At 46.7% G+C, this 14,785-nt stretch overlaps 1 protein-coding gene across 1 annotated transcript in view; it reads right to left on the bottom strand.

Moving 5' to 3' along the window:
- LOC115082231 (integrin alpha-2-like) overlaps positions 1 to 14,785 on the bottom strand; it is a gene marked incomplete at its 3' end in the record, with an annotated part of 105,025 nt that overhangs the window by 42,697 nt on the left and 47,543 nt on the right. The window lies entirely within an intron of this gene.

Below are 14,785 nucleotides of genomic sequence, written 5' to 3'. Positions count from 1 at the left end.
TAAACATTCTCATTCTCTAGCTGGGTATAGCTTGGCTCTTGCATAAACCAGTGAACCCTCACGCTATATTCCAGTGACATCTATCACCACATGAAAAGCATGAAAAGCCTGTGGATTACAGTTAAACCGAAATTCTTTATAGTTTCTAAATTTAACCCATGAATCCCCAGTCTCACCCCTGCACATCCCACTTGAGCTTTTTGCATCTTCATTATTGCCTGATGCTCTCAGAGGGACTGGAGGCATCTTATGTTACTGCCAAACCCCAGCGGTTAAGGGACTATGTACTGTATATGCATACCTGGGAACTCTCCGGATTTGGCCCAGAGACTCCGGAATTCGAAATGAATTGCCAGATCTCCGGGCCAACATCCAATAACTCCAGGTGCCCTGCTGCAGAAGGTCAGAAGAAAAAATGGCTGAAGCAGTGCGGGTCTGAAGAAGGAGGAGCGTCAGCAGTCATGCTGCAGGAGGACGAAGGGACTGTGCAATGGGAGCAAACGAGCAAGATGTAGCCCCTTCCCCACAGGGAACAAGAAATTGTAGATGCTGGAAGAGAAGCAAGCAGCAGCGTTGGGCTGTGCAGGGAAATTGAAAGAAGGGCAGAGCGGGCCTGAAGCTGCAGAAGGAGGAGAAAGTGGAGTGCTTGGAGCGCGGGCCTGGGGAAATGATGTTCGAACTGAGAAGAGAGATTGAGAGTGCATGTGTGTGTGTGCGTGGAAGAGGGCGAGAGGTGAATAAGTGTGCATGTGTGTGTGTGTGCATGTGGAAAAGGGAGAGGAGTGAATGCAAGTATGTGTGTGGAAGATAGAGAGAAGTATGTGTAAAAAAGGAAAAGGAATGAGTGTGCATGAGTGTGAAAAAAGAGAGACAAGTGAGAGTATGTGTGTGTGAGAGTGCATGTATGTATATGATAGAGGAAAGAAGCGTGTTTGTGTGTGTGTGTTTGTGTGTGTGTGTGTGTGGATAGGAGAGAGAAGTGAATGGGTGTGTGAGAATGAGCATGTATGTATGTGAGTGAACATGTGCGTGTGCTAGTGTGAGAGAGAGTTTGTGCCATATGCTTTTACACTCCCATCCCCCCCCCCACGCAACAACCTCAAGGTGACAGGAAATCAAAAGTTCCCAAGTATGTGTATATGTAGTACAGAAATTAAGCTATGAGGGCCAAGGGGAAATTGTATATGTTTATGCATATATATATTACAGGGCCCAGTTATTACTGTAAATATATACCCTCAAAGGTTACAGTCAGTTCACTAATATAAAGGCATACAGGACCTTGGTACCAGTAGATTTAAAGTTATAGCTTATTGCTGTTAGGCAGAGTATCACTGGAAACTGGTTTGACTGTGTATCTATATTCAAATGTACTTATGGTTCACCCTTGTGCATTTCACTTACTGCAGCTCTAGTTCTTGAAATAATAAAAGCCTGCACAGTTTTACCTCACATGGGTGAGCTTCAAGAATACTCATTTCAGGGACAGCTGCTCCCGAAGTCTATTCACCGAGGAGGAATCACAGACCACAGCTCTGGGTGGGGTACGGTATATTTACTTAATCTTATAAGTAATCTGCCAAATTTTTAAATGGCCACGCGCATAAAAAACAGGGGATACATGCGTGGACGGGCCTTGTTCGCGCCGCGCGCATTTTCAATGGGGCCCGGCCACACGCTTAACTCCCATTATGCACAGAAGAACCGGGCCCAAGGAAAGGGGTGGTCCGGGGGGCGGGGAAGGGCAGGGCTGGAGGCGGGCGGTACAGCGGACATTTGCCGCTGTGCCTGGGAAGCGCGCGCCGGCAGTCGGCCAGCTTGCGCTTCTGCTCCAAAGGAGCAGTAAGCAAAAAAAGAGAAAAAAGAAAAGGTAGGCAAAAGGGTTTAGGGGGTGGGGAGGAGAGGAGAGGAGAGGGGAAGAGGGAGGGGAGTATGGGTAGGGGGGGTAGGGAAGTTCCCTCCCAGTCCGCTCCTTAATTGGCGTGGACTGAGAGAGCACCGATCTTGTCGCCGTGCATACTTTTCTAAAGTGTGCCGCTTGTGCCGCCCGCACATGCATGCGCGGATTATAAAATCTGACGTGCATGTGCACGCGGCCCATGGATTTTATAACATGCACACTCATGTTATAAAATTGGCCCTTCCCTGTGTGCGCACCGGGAAGCGCACGCACATGGACGCGCGTGCTCACCTTTTAAAACCTACAGCAATGTGAATAAACAAGTTCATAGTGGCTGTTAGCAAATGACTGCATGAGGATTCCAAGCAAAGTTGTTCTGACCATGACATCCATTATAAAAAGATGAAGACAGTAAGCTCTGAGAACTTAAGAGACTTACAGCCATCGCCTCATACGCCTGACTGAGCCCATCTGATTTTTCTTAAACCTGCTTCTGCCCCTGCTCTGTCACACTCTTTTCTACCACCCTTCCTACAAACCATATCTCTCCCTACAGTAATGAAATACATTTATCCTGCAAAAAATGTTGGAAAACATTCCTAAACTTTAACATAGTATATTGATATTTCTTAACCTGTCTTGGCATATTATTATTTGGAAAAGATGCAGCTGTTCCTCATCAGGTATATTGCTAAGTAATATAAAAATATGTGTAAGGAGCACTACGTTCCCTTACTAACAGGTGTCCATTGTAGGAGAGGGTCTGCTCCTTTGTAGACCTTCTCTAAGAATTTTCCCTGCCTTTGTGACTAATTGGCTATACTCCCCTTTTTAAACTGGGTTGAGCACGCTCAAGGCATGTTTGGCTGTAGTTTTAATTTTGAGAGGACTGAAGCTATTTGCTAGTGATCCCAGTGGGATCCACAACCTATACGTTTGGGATAACAGGGAGAAATCCTATTTTTGTGCCCAGAAAGGGTTTTCCTATTTGGAGACAAGCCAATGGGGAGACCAGAAGGGGTTTTCCTGTTTGGACAGAAGCCAAAAGGAGAGTGCTTTGTCTTACAGGGAATTTGGCATAATGTCTTTGTGACGTGGTCAGCCTTGAAGGGAAGCCCTCCCCTTTTCTGGAAGGAGCAGGATAGAGACTGTATGTCTGTCTACCAATCAAGTGGGATTGCAATGCTCAGAAACAGATTCATTAGGCTGAAGAGAATTGATGACCTGGAGAAGGTACAGAGAAGGCAACCAAAATGATAAAGGGGATGGAACAACTCTCATATGAGGAAAGGCTAAAGAGGTTAGGGCTGTTTAACTTGGAGAAGAGATAACTGAAGGGGGATATGATGGAGATCTACAAAATCATGAGAGTACTAGAACAGGTAAATATGAATCAGTTGTTTACGCTTTCAGATAATAGAAGGACTAGTGGGCACTCCATGAAGTTAGCAAGTAGCACATTTAAAACAAATCGGAAAAAATTATTTTTCACTCAATGCACAATTAAGCTACATTTGATGGACCCTTGATCTGACACAATAAGATGACTTTGAATGTTCTTATTGATTGTGTTTTTTCCTATTTTTGAGAGAAGGAATTGTTTTAGCCGGAACTTATCTGGATGGGGCATGCAACTACTATACCCAAGTATTTTACCCATGTAATTTACATGCAGTAACCCCCTGTAAATTGGATTTTGTGCATGTAAATTAGATTGTCTAACATGCAGGTAGCAATGAAATTATCAGTGTTACCAATTAGTCTACCAGTTCACCCAATCCATCTGCAGGTCATCAAGATCCTCCTGGCTCTTCAGCCTCAACTTCCCCCATTTCATCCAAACTTCCCACCTAGTATTTCACTTTTAAGATATTTATGATCACCTACTCCAGAAAAAGAGCAGTCTAAATAAATGTGAGTAAGCTGTGAAATCTACATGCTTAAGCCTCATATAAAATAGCACATGCATAAATTGTGGCCCCGCCCAGGAACACCCATGGACAGATCGACAGATCTCCAATGAATCACAAAGAGATCGACAGATCCAGATTGAGCGATTGACTGTGGATTCTTTGCTTAAGATAAGTCCCCCTGATGCAGGAGATTCAAAATGCCAGCTGTCGTAGGGATTTTGTTTTTTCTTTCATCACGTTGATTTCTCTAAAGCTTTTGCCTATAGGCATATTTATGTGTAGTTAAAAAAAAAGGGCTTAAAAAAGAAAGTATATGACTATACTTTTTTTATACCATTTGGGTGAATAATAGAGAGGTCCGGGCTACCACCTGTCTTAGGTGTTCTTACACGCTTGCCCGGCTTGCTGATACCCTTCATATAAACAATTGCGTACATGTTTCTCCAACACTAATTTTGATTTCACTGTTTCTTTTCTGTTGGTATATTCTATTTGAGGACAGTGTTGTGGGGGCTTTCATTTAGATTAGTCTTTATTAAGCCAGGAATCCATCCACACTTCTGGATTAGATTGTGCAGTGGTCCCTCTGGGCCAGGCCCCCTTGGATGTTCAGGAAATCTCTCCCAATGACACAAAAATCTGTCTTGGCACAGAGCTAATGTCTCTGTCCCTCAGGGCTCTTTGAGGACACCAAATGGGTATTCTCCCTTAAATGTAGACCTTTTTACTCACAGTTAGTAGATTCATCTTTTGGCAGGATCCTTGGTGGTAGGAATCCTTGTGGACTGCAGTTCTTGCCAGTCCCCTTGATGGGCAGGAAGAGGGGCAGAATAAACACTTCCTCTGAGATGTTGGAAAACAAATCTTCTTCCCCAGCTTAAATAACTGCAGGAATCTGCTGCAATTGGTCACCACCTTTGTTGGGCAGATTTTCCCTAAACATTGGACATCTTCAGCCCAGGGTTCTCCATTCCCTGGGATGTGGAAAGGCCCAGCCCTTCAGCAGGGCTCCTCTAAATAAAGGTTCAAAATCCCAAAAATTAGTCCCAGAGCAGCCACTCTGCACCTCATGGGGAGAGTACAGAAGTTGAACCCCTTTGGCTTATCTTGGAGGGGTCTCTGAAGGTTTCTGAGCTCCATATAGGCCCAAAATACAACTTAAGAAAATAAAACCTCTCTCTATGGCTTCCAAATAATACTGCCCCCAGAGCCTATTGCAGAGCTCTGCTTTGAAACCTCAGGACCAAGGGTATCCATTTCAGCTCCGCCAGCGGGAGGGCTGTCTATGAATGGATACTCCCCTAATTATTCCCTAACTGCACTAGGCTGCTGAGGACCTAATAGTAACTCAAAAAGTGGTCTTGGTTACATATGCATGAGTCTATGCAATTTACACATGTATATGCTGATTTTTATGTGCACAACTTTTGAAAATTCAGCTTTAAGTGAATCCCTATTGAGTCTGTGAAATTGAGGAGTGGGGAATTTAAGAGACTGTGTGGAACAGACCACTCAAACCATCTGGCGCTCTGGAACCTTGGTCCTCCTTCCTGCTAGCAGAACCCTGGCACCTAGAGTCAGAACTCTGATATTTGTGAGGTCCAGGATGGTGAAATTGGTCCTGAGACTTGCTGTAACCCCTGTATTGGAGATTCTTAAACCAAGAGAGGAGTTATATATGTGTTATGGCTATGGGCCCGGCTAGGGCTGATGATCCCCCCCCCCCCCCCCACACACACACACATTGGCAGGCCAGGACTTCAGGACAGATGCAGAGAGGACTAAGGATCTTCAGCCTATACCAGCCACCTTCCCCACAGGTTGATTCCTTGGGTTGTGATGGCTGGCAGGATTTAGACTGTGACTAATGTAGAGGTGCAGGTGGTGCAGGGCTAGAGACTTGAGACAAAGAAGGCAAAACTGAAATCAGGCAAGCATGGAACTGGAGTCTGGAATCAGGTGCAAGTAAGCATGGAACTCTGGAGCAGATGGGAACACTGGACCTGAGTGCGAGTAAGGCTGGGACAGACCAGAACAAGACAAGAACAGGGCAAAACAGAACAAAGAACACAAAAGCCCAAAGGCATCAGACTAGATAGCAGGCTTGAGAAAGATACTAACAGGACTATAGCAGAAGGCCTGAAAGGCCACAGAATTATGCAAGGGCAGAAGGCCTTAGAAGAAGACCACAGGACAAGGCAGAAGGCCTGAGAAGGCCACAAAACAAGGCAAAAGTCTAAGGCCAAAGTACAATTCAATGCAGGATAGGGCCAAGCAGAGAGCTAGCAAGACTCAATGACAAGGCAGTGAGAAAAGCCAGAGGCAGGGTTAAATAGGCAGATCCCTGCTGAGTCATGGGATCATGGAGGCTATGACTGGCGAGAAAGTAGGAGCAGCTCCTTGGGAACCTCTGGTAGTTAGAAGGCTGCATAATAGGCAGAATCACAACAGTATGTTTGATAATTTTCCTGATAAACCACTGTGAAATTGTATTTTTAGAATACTAAATCAAATGCAATGTGAACAGCAAAGGAAAAAAAATCAATGTAACCCTATGGGGGTGGGCAATTTTCAAAAGTACAAACATAGTTGCAAAATTCATGGGTATTTTTACCAATTCTTGCACCAGTTCTCAAAGGGAAATGACTAGCATAATTGGCTTTTGAAAGTTGTCTAGGAAAAAAGAACCCATAGAGATTTGCACCTGCCTTTTCTGTAGGTACTTTTCCCCTTCTACAGGTCATGGGGAGGTCTCATCCAAAAAGATAAAGATAGGATAGAAGCAGTCAGAGAAAGATAACCGAAATGGAGCATGGGCCACACCAAAAGCCATATGAGATGAGACTTGAAAACCTAAATATGTATTCCCTAGAGGAGAGGAGAGATCTGAAAGGGATTAAAAATGCACAAGAAACAAATGTTTTCCAATAGAAAGGAAGCTGTAGAACTGTCCAGAGGGGTAGACTCAAGACCAACATCAGAAAATATTGTTTCATGGAAAAGGTGGTGGATGCATGGAATGCTCTTCCAGAGGAGATGTTGAAGACAAAAATGGTGACAGAATTCTAAATGGCATGAGATAAACATAAAGAATCCCTAGTGGCAAGAAGATGGAAGTGACGCACTGAGGTAACCTGTTGCTTAAGAACATAAGAACATGTCATACTGGGTCAGACCAAGGGTCCATCAAGCCCAGCATCCTGTTTCCAACAGTGGCCAATCCAAGCCATAAGAACCTGGCAATTACCCAAAAACTAAGTCTATTCCATGTTACCATTGCTAATGGCAGTGGCTATTCTCTAAGTGAACTTAATTAATAGCAGGTAATGGACTTCTCCTCCAAGAACTTATCCAATCCTTTTTTAAACTCAGCTATACTAACTGCACTAACCACATCCTCTGGCAACAAATTCCAGAGTTTAATTGTGCGTTGAGTGAAAAAGAACATTCTCCGATTAGTTTTAAATGTGTCACATGCTAACTTCATGGAGTGCCCCCTAGTCTTTCTATTATCTGAAAGAATAAATAACTAATTCACATTAATCCATTCTAGACCTCTCATGATTTTAAACATCTCTATCATATCCCACCTCAGCCGTCTCTTCTCCAAGCTGAAATGTCCTAACCTTTTTAGTCTTTCCTCATAGGGGAGCTGTTCCATTCCCTTTTTCATTTTGGTCACCCTTCTCTGTACCTTCTCCATCACAACTATATCTTTTTTGAGATGCGGCAACCAGAATTGTATTCAAGGACATCGCCACCTATCCCATGACTTTTTACTTTTCCTAGAAGCCTCTCATGAGATACTTTGTCAACGTCTTCTGAAAATCCAAATATACTACATCTACTGGTTCACCTTTATCCACATTTTTATTAACTCTTTCAAAAAAAGTGAAGCAGATTTGTGAGGCAAGACTTGCCTTGGGTAAAGCCATGCTGACTTAGTTCCATTAAACCATGTCTTTCTATATGTTCTGTGATTTTGATTTTTAGAACACTTTCCACTATTTTTCCTGGCACTGAAGTCAGGCTAACTGGTCTGTAATTTCCCAAATCGCCCCTGGAGCCCTTTTTAAATATTGCGGTTACATTAGCCATCCTCCAGTCTTCAGCTACAATGGATGATTTTAATGATAGGTTACAAATTTTTACTAATAGGTCTGAAATTTCATTTTTTAGTTCCTTCAAAACCCTGGGGTGTATACCATCCGGTCCAGGTGATTTGCTACTCTTCAGTTTGTCAATCTGGCCTACCACATCTTCTAGGTTCACCGTGATTTGGTTCAGGCCATCTGAATCATTATCCATGAAAACCTTCTCTGATACGGGTATCTCCCCAACATCCTCTTCAGTAAACACTGAAGCAAAAAAATAATTAAATCTTTCTGTGATGGCCTTATCTTCTCTAATTGCTCCTTTAACCCCTCGATCATCTAACAGTCCAATTGACTCCCTCACAGACTTTCTCCTTCGGATATATTTTAAAAGGTTTTACTGTGAGTTTTTGCCTCTACGGCCAACTTCTTTTCAAATTTTCTCTTAGCCTGACTTATCAATGTCTTACATTTAACTTGCCAATGTTTATGCATTATCCTATTTTCTTCTGTTGGATCCTTCTTCCAATTTTTGAATGAAGATCTTTTGGCTAAAATAGCTTCTTTCACCTCCCCTTTTAACCATGCCGGTGATCGTTTTGCCTTCTTTCCACCTTTCTTAATGTGTGGAATACATCTGGATTGTGCTTCTAGAATGGTATTTTTTAACAATGACTACGCCTCTTGCACACTTTTTACTTTTGTAGCTGCTCCTTTCAGTTTTTTTCTAACTATTTTTCTCATTTTATCAAAGTTTTCCTTTTGAAAGTTTAGCATGAGAGCCATGGATTTACTTTCTGTCCCCCTTCCAGTCATTAATTCAAATTTGATCATATTATGATCACTGTTGCCAAGCGGCCCCACCACTGTTACCTCTCTCACCAAATCCTGTGCTCCACTGAGAATTAGATCTAAAATTGTTCCCTCTCTTGTCAGTTCCTGAATCAATTGCTCCATAAAGCTGTCATTTATTCCATCCAGGAACTTTATCTCTCTAGCATGTCCCAATGATATATTTACCCAGTCAATATTGGGATAACTGAAATCTCCCATTTTTACCGCACTACCAATTTGGTTATCTTCCCTAATTTCTCTTAGCATTTCACTGTCCGTCTCATCATCTTGACCAGGTGGACTGTAGTATACTCCTATTACTATAGTCTTCCCCAACACACAAGGGATTTCTACCCATAAAGATTCAATTGTGCATTTAGTTTCATGCAGGATGTTTATCCTGTTGGACTCTATGCCATCCCGGACATAAAGCGCCACACCACCTCTGTTTGGGGATAACCTGCACAGAACAGCAGACCCTACTTTAAAGAGAAGGTGAGGGGGTAACCTTCATGGAGTGGCAGTTACAACCCTAAACACTTGGTGCGCAGACTCAATAGACCATTTTGATCTTTGCATAATTTATCGGGCCGATACAGTAAGGTGCGGTAGAAAGAGGTGTGTTAGTGCCGGGCATACCTGCGTTTGCCGCACGCACACTCTGGATCACATACTGCTCGACACTGTATTTAAATGACATGCAAATGCAAGCCGCGTCCAACGCGCATCCATGAAGCGCAATCCATTTTACTGTATAGGCGCTATACAGCGCCTATACTGTATCCCGGGTGTGCTAGTTCCTGTCATGTCAAATGACAGTTGAAATGACAGGTACCAGGAAGTGGATACAGAAGAAGGGCTGACTGACCCCCTAACTGACCACCTAACTCGAAATAAATAAATAACTCCCCCCAAACTTTCCGCCAGCACCCGCTCACCTGCCCTGGCCGCGTCCATCTCTTGCGCTGACAGCTCCGGAGCTGCCCCAGCCAGCCCCGCTTCACTGCCTGACCCCCTAACTCCCCGGGACAAGTCCGAAGTGAATTGGGCAAACTTTCCGCCAGCCCCCACTCACCTGTCCTGGCCGTGTCCATCTCCCGCACTGACAGCTCTGGAGCAGCCCCAGTCCTCTCTCCCCTCCTCCCGGGGACAGCCGGCGGCGAGAGCGGGCGCTCCCCATGGCTCCCTATTCTCTAAAAGGTAATGAGTGCACGCCGTGACCTCAGACATCACACACCGTGACCTGAGCACCCGGCTGGACGTCCGAGGTCACGGCGTGTGACGTCCGAGGTCACGGCGTGCACATTACCTTTTAGAGAATAGGGAGCCATGGGGAGCGCCTAGGGGTGTGCATTCGGATTGACCGCATTAGTAAAACGCAACTCATATTTTTTTTTTACTTAAAAAATTGATTCGACATAAACGATCGGATTTCCCACATATCGAACATAGATATGTTCGATATGTGGGAAATCGCGATTGTTGAGCCAAAATAAAAATATAAACCCCCTCACCCTCCTTAATCCCCCCCCCCCGACTTACCACAACTCCCTGGTGATGGAGCGAGGAGTGAGGACGCCATTTCTGCAATCCTTGGCGAGAAGCATGTGACGTCGGCGGCATGTCGAGTGACGCCGGCGTCACGTGATTCCCGGCTCGTTCGCGCCGGACGGCTCGTTCGGCCCAAAAAGAACTTTTGGCCAGCTTGGGGGGGCCTCCTGACCCCCCCAAGCTGGCCAAAAGTTCTTTTTGGGCCGAACGAGCCGTCCGGCGCGAACTTGCCGGGAATCACGTGACGCCGCGTCTGAGTGACGCGGCGCCACGTGATTCCCGGCAAGTTCGCGCCGGACGGCTCGTTCGGCCCAAAAAGAACTTTTGGCCAGCTTGGGGGGGTCAGGAGGCCCCCCCAAGCTGGCCAAAAGTTCTTTTTGGGCCGAACGAGCCGTCCGGCGCGAACGAGCCGGGAATCACGTGACGCCGGCGTCACTCGACATGCCGCCGACGTCACATGCTTCTCGCCAAGGATTGCAGAAATGGCGTCCTCACTCCTCGCTCGATCACCAGGGAGTTGTGGTAAGTCTGGGGGGGGGGATTAAGGAGGGTGAGGGGGTTTAAATTTTTTTTTTGCACATATGTACATATACCCAACTCATTGGATTTTTTTTATGTCCATATTGGCCGCAAGTGGGACCCCCTTTCGGACATAAAAAATATGAACATAAAATTTTGCTCTGCACATCCCTAGGAGCGCCTGCTGTCGCCGCCGGCTGTCCCCGGGAGGAGGGGAGAGAGGACTGGGGCTGCTCCGAAGCTGTCAGCGTGGGAGATGGACGTGGCCAGGGCAGGTGAGTGGGGGCTGGCGGAAAGTTTGCGAGATTCACTTCGGTCTTGTCCCGGGGAGTTAGGGGGTCAGGCAGTGAAGCGGGGCTGGCTGGGGCTGCTCCGGAGCTGTCAGCGCAGGAGATGGACGCGGCCAGGGCAGGTGAGCGGGGGCTGGCGGAAAGTTTGCCCGATTCACTTTGGTCTTGTCCCGGGGAGTGAGGGGTTCAGGCAGTGAAGCGGGGCTGGCTGGGGCTGCTCCAGAGCTGTCAGCACGGGAGATGGACACGGCCAGGGCAGGTGAGCGGGGGCTGGCGGAAAGTTTGCCTGATTCACTTTGGTCTTGTCCCGGGGAGTGAGAGGGTCAGGCAGTGAAGCGGGGCTGGCTGGGACTGCTCCGTGGCCCGTGAAATTTCATCTCGGCTTGCCTGATGCTCCACACTAACGCAGGGGTAGGGGTAGGCAGTAAATTAGCAGGTTAAACATGCGGCAAAACTGCAGGTTTAAAAAGTGATAATCAGGGCGCGCGTTACTGTATGGGAGGGAATAGCTAATCCGATCGTTTACATCTCATATACATGCCGCGGGCGGAAAGGGTTACCCGTTGATTTAAAGAGGCGGTAGGGATGGGTTAAAAGGGATAGTGAATCGCAGGTTGGACTAACGCGGCCAAATTGTGAGTAGAAAGCAGGTTAGAAGCAGGGTAACCGTGGCCGCACTTTACTGTATTGGCCTGTATGTTACTAAGAACATAAGAACATAAGAAATTGTCATACTGGGTCAGACCAAGGGTCCATCAAGCCCAGCATCCTGTTTCCAACAGTGGCCTCAGCCGCGAGCAGCCTCTCACCTGCAGCCCGGACATCACTGTCTCTTGCAGCCTGCTGTTCTCTCTTCATGGCTCAGAGGCTGCCGACATGTCTCTTCCCTGCGGCAGGATCTGCTTACGTCCCTGCCTTCCTTTGTCGTGGGAGTGCCGCCTTCAGCCTTGCCTTGCGGTGTGTGAGCTGCCGCCATTCCCTGCCGAGATGAAAGGCAGCAAAGGCCACAAAGGCCCAGCAAAGGCCACAAAGGCCCAGAAGCCCAGGCCCAGTGGCAGGGGTGCCTTTGTGGCCCAGAAGCCGCTGACACTGCTGTCCTTCTTTGCGGCATGGAGCCACTGTCATGCTGCCCTGTCTCACGGCAGGAGTGCCGCCACCATCCGCCGTTCCTCGTGACAGGGACGCTGCTGCTGCTGCCTCCTGATTCCAGCTTTTCCCTAGGTGTGCGGCCATGTCTCTTCACTGTCTTTAAAGGGCCCGCGGCGGGAAGAGCTCTGCTTGTTGATGTCATCCCAGCGTCTATCTTCAGCCTTATAAAAGGGTTCCTCACCAGTCCCTCGTTGCCTTCGTAAGGAGCCTGTCTGTTCCGGGATTCCTCGTTTCTTCTCATCTTTCCAGGAGGCTTTTGAAGTCCATTGTCTCTCCTTCAAGGTACACTGTTATTTGTGGGAGCTCCCTTGTCTTCGTCTGTTGTTCCTGGTCTCTCGTCGGAAACATGTGTCCTTGTCTATCTCGTGCCTTCATGTTCCTGTCTCCAGATGTTCCTGTCTCCAGATGTCCCAGTCTTCTCTGGTTCCTTTCTTTGGATGTTCCTGCCTTCAGATGTTCCAGTACTTCAATCCCTGTGTCCAGTGGTCCCTGATCCTCTAGTTCCTGGCTCAGGGTTTCCAGCCTAGTCCTACCCGCCGGATTCCGCCTCCAGATGACCTTCCATTGAGTAAATCCATAACTGATCTGCTGTCCTGTTCCCGGTCATTGGAGCCTATTTCTGTATGGATCTTTCTGCAAGACCTGCCCGGATTCCTCTTTCACACAGAGCTTCAGGTTGTGTAGGGCATGCAGTGGGACAGGGTGATCCACGATCAGTCCATGGGGGGCTGTGTAGGGTGCCCTGAGGGGCAGTGCCTGCCTAAATCTCCAAGTGCCTCATCTCATCCAAGTCTCCAAGTGCCTATGTCTCGTCCTTGTTCCAGATTCATCACCTGTCCTCAATCTCAATTCATCCTGTTGCACCTGCCGTTCCCAGGTGGTGGGTCCGAAAGGGATATCGAGTAGCCAGAGGGCTACCCCAGAGACCAACATTGCGTTGCTAGGTCTCTTCTGGTGCGATCGGGTTTGGCAGAAGTCAGGGAGCCGAGTCTTCAGCCTGTCCACCCATGCTCGGATATGTTTGCTTTTTTGACTGCCGCAGCACACTGAACCAACGATTTCAATGTATTATCCACTATGATGCCTAGATCTCTTTCTTGGGTTGTAGCACTTAATATGGAACCTAACATTGTGTAACTATAGCATGGATTATTTTTCCCTATATGCATCACCTTGCACTTATCCACATTAAATTTCATCTGCCATTTTGATGCCCAATTTTCCAGTCTCACAAGGTCTTCCTGCAATTTATCACAATCTGCTTGTGATTTAACTAATCTGAACAATTTTGTATCATCTGCATATTTCTTTCCAGATCATTTATAAACATATTGAAAAGTAAGGTCCCAATACACTCCTGAGGCACTCCACTGCCCACTCCCTTCCACTGAAAAAATTGTCCATTTAATCCTAATCTCTGTTTCCTGTCTTTTAGCCAGTTTGCAATCCACGAAAGGACATCGCCACCTATCCCATGACCTGGTTCCAGTGAAACAGTACTGTGGAATAGATGGTAGTTGTAATCACAGATGGAAACTGTTAGTGAAGTCTTCCAAGTAGAAGGGTTTGAAGATGCAGGCAGCGACTCAGGGAACATGGGCCCTCAAGGAGCGAGGTTTCCTGATAGCATCTGAAAGAAGCAGAAGAGTCCCCCGAGGAGCGGGTACCCCGTTAGCAAACCCCAAAGGGTGTAAGAGTTCCAGATAGCGCTGGAGTAGCAGAGCAGCTTCGGTGCGAAGAGCAATTCCCATCCGTAGAGATATCGTTGCTAACACGATGCGCTAGCAAATACTGTAGGCGTAAATATCTGGGCAGCATGACGTCATATCAGGGGGACGCCTCTGAGGATCGCGCCAACGTGGAAATAAAGATGAGGGCAGTGTGCGCGCGTGCACCCTACGGTACCTTGGAGGAGCATGGCGGGAGGCAGCACCAAAGCCGGTCCGGGGATGCCGGAGAGGACAGCAAACAGACGCCGCGGCAGCTAGTAGTCTGAGTTGAGCGGGAGGAGCCACAAGAAGTGAGAGGTAGGCAGGGTGAAGCCATTGAAGACCGACGGTCGCAACTCTGAGGACCTATCCTGATCCTCAAGGGCAGAGCTTCTGTTCAAGCAGATCCCAGTATAAGGTCCTCCAGTGTACATTTTTTGTGGCCTGACAATGTGTGTAGTTTTCAAAATGTAAAACTTTATGTATTATTGTCTGCCAGACCTAACTCTGCCTCTGAGCCTGCCTACTTTTTTCATGGGTAAATTTGCATGTTGTTAAACCCTACACATACGTTTACTTGCATACAGAATGGCCAGTTTATAGACAGCCAATTTGCCTTCTTAATGATTTTATACCTATTGCATCTATTTATGCCAAAATCATTTCTCTTCTATATCATAAAGTGTCTTGATTGTTTTAGTAAGACAAGATATGCATCATATGCTGTATTTGTATGCAATCACATTCAACTAATGACCTAATATATTTAGTTAATAATAATAATTTTGTTACGGTATCAACCGTCCCCCTGCAAGATTTTTTATAC

The sequence above is a fragment of the Rhinatrema bivittatum genome, unplaced genomic scaffold (assembly GCF_901001135.1).
Source record: "Rhinatrema bivittatum unplaced genomic scaffold, aRhiBiv1.1, whole genome shotgun sequence".
Lineage (NCBI taxonomy): Eukaryota > Metazoa > Chordata > Amphibia > Gymnophiona > Rhinatrematidae > Rhinatrema > Rhinatrema bivittatum.
This window is presented reverse-complemented; position numbering and strand designations above follow the sequence as displayed.